The following is a 2,690-nucleotide window of genomic DNA, read 5'->3' on the forward strand; positions in this document are numbered from 1 at the left end:
TTAAATGCGTTTATGGAAACATTTCTAGCGAGAAATGTGCATTTTACTTTCATAATGTTCGCTCAGTGAATGTGAAGGATGTTTGGTTTGATAGTTATGACGAAGAGGGAACGCTCCGTTCACTTGCATGGACAATGGACTCATCTAGCTGCGTTGGCGCGTTGACGCGTTGGAGCGTTGAACCACCACACACTGGTCAAGCGTCAGGTTAGGCGCGGTACTCGCGTTGTCCAACGCGAGTAACGCGGTTGGTGTGGCCGCACCAGGGAAACTGGGAAAAAAGGTGAAAACCATGACGACTCAGAGTGATTTGCACATCAGAGACACACTAATGAACAATTAACACACCTTGCAATTATATGGGTGGCTATAAAAGCATGCGCAATGGATGAAGAAAATTGTTTTAAAAATGGCTGCGTTAGCGTTGTTAGAGGACATCGCAAATGGTCAAATCCGAAGGGAACGTATATTTAGGGAACGCGAGGAGTATTACTGGAGCTGTGCGCAGAGCTGCGGCCGGCCCTAGAGCGCCACACAGCCAGGAGCCAGGGGTTGTCCGTGCCCACACAGGTGCTGACCACGCTGGGGTTCCTGGCAACAGGGGCCTTCCAGCGGGAGCTGGCCGATCGGTCAGGAGTGTGCCAGTCCACCCTGAGCCGAGCCATGCCAGCTGTGTGGGACGGAATCATCATATGAGATTAATATGAGTCCAGACCGGCCTCATATGCATTAATGCATTAATATGAGATAATTAATGCATTTCAAAGCCGAGCCACGCCGCCTTGCCCTGTGAATTCAGTTGCAGCGCAAATATAGCAGCAAATACGTTACATTCTTAACCCAGCAGCGGTGTTGTTCAGATACTGATTAAATGGGTTTGTTAACCATGCGTAATAGTATGGCTCCATGAGTATGCGCAGACGTTCTATGTGTTCTTCATTTCTGGGCACTGCGTCCCTTTATGTTTTGCAGCGGTTGCATTTGTTCTCTGTTAAAATACATGGTTAATGTATTATTTTGGAGTTAATAAATTTGAAAAAAAAAACAGGAACATCACTAGTTTCTGGCTACGCCACTGGTGTCACCGATCAAAGCGGCCACTCTCAAATCGAAGGGGGAGAGTTCCCCCACTCCCGTCCCCCCATCTGTTGCGGTCATGCTTCGGCGGTGGGCAGAAACCCTCCGCTTCACCTCCACCTTGAGGTCTGACCACTTTTTTTTAATTTCAGAGTGTGTGCGCTGCTGAGACCCCACTGCATTGACGGCCTCGCAAACACACTCCCACAGTCCCACTCACTTCTCTTTTGTTTTGCATTTATCCCTGTTGACAGGGTTCCAATAGCATATGCTTGCGCATTTCTACCTCGTGGAGCAAAATCTCGAGCTCAGACTCCGTGAAGTTTCGTTTTTTGCCTCTGTTCATGGTGCCAGGTGATCGGATTAAGAGTGAATCTCAGGTCCAGAGGCCTATTTAAATGAAATTGCATATTTAAATGAGGGCGTGGACAGGGAGGAGTTTGGCACCTCGGCATGTGCGCTCAATTCCACGTTGATCGAGATGTACAAAAGAAACGTGCTTGGATCCATGCGTTCGCACACTTTGATACATCTGAATTTATTTGTGCGTAAGACAGTTTCTGGGTTTTGGCGTACGCCAAGTTTCAGTATGAAGTCCACGCAAGTCTTAGTACATGAGACCCCTGTTCTGTTGTGGTGCGTGCATGCGTGCTGCCTGTGTGTCTGCAGCGCCTGCTTGCCTCGGCACGTTGCCATAGCGATCGATTTGAGTGACGTAGATGCTTGTGCGAAGGAGTGTTCAAGTGATGGAGCGCAGAAGCAGGTGACACAGAAAGACAGGCTGGTTGCAGGGTTCATTGTAGAAGACATGCTTCCCCTGTCGACTATTGAATCGCCCAGATTTAGAAAAATACTAGATAAAGTACCCGGACTCGCAAGCAAACATCCGACAGGAAGACATTTTCCCATTAGTCTACCTGAACAAGTGTTATACCGACATGGAATCGAAGCTCAAAATAATTTTCGAGTCCTTCCTGGATCATGTGTCCACCACCGCAGACATTTGGTCCGCCAACAACCAAAAGTAACTTAGTAATAGGGTTGAGCACCGAAACATACAATTTACAGAAGTAACTAGTAATAAGTAACTACCTGATTACTTTTTTTGAGTAACTACCCCAACCCGATCACCATAAACTCAGCAGCATTTTACAAATCAATTATAAATCCAAATGGGTCCTGGTAGGTTGTTGTGCCAGGCCTGCAAGGAGACATCATCACATCTCACGAGAGCTCTTGAACCAGGTTTGACTGAGCTCACTCAATTAGTCTGCTTATTCACAAAAATGCAGTTGATAAACTCTCTTGATCGCTTGCTATTTCAAAAATTAAAAGAACTGCAAAACTAAACTTGCATGGAGAATTTTTAACCATTCCAAAAGCGTATCAATTACGTAAGAGAATTGTGAGTTCATTGTCTCTTGTTTCTATTCAGGACAGTACACAACTAAGATGTAGGTACAGACTCAATGTATATATTGCTTATAGTCGGACTGGAAACCTGGAAAGTTGTTGCGCTCAGCCAGGAAGGAGATATAATCATATTTCATATCAACTCCAATCATCATGTTCTGAAGTTCTCTGAGAACAATAGGGATACACCACACTAATGA

At 45.8% G+C, this 2,690-nt stretch overlaps 1 non-coding gene across 1 annotated transcript; it reads right to left on the reverse strand.

Annotated features, from left to right (window-relative positions):
- Nucleotides 1-2,564: 2,564 nt before the first annotated feature.
- LOC130392207 (U8 small nucleolar RNA) lies at nt 2,565-2,690 on the reverse strand. Its single transcript, XR_008896985.1, has one exon. It is a non-coding gene; the product is annotated as a U8 small nucleolar RNA (small nucleolar RNA).

The sequence above is a fragment of the Gadus chalcogrammus genome, chromosome 1 (assembly GCF_026213295.1).
Source record: "Gadus chalcogrammus isolate NIFS_2021 chromosome 1, NIFS_Gcha_1.0, whole genome shotgun sequence".
NCBI classification, from domain to species: domain Eukaryota; kingdom Metazoa; phylum Chordata; class Actinopteri; order Gadiformes; family Gadidae; genus Gadus; species Gadus chalcogrammus.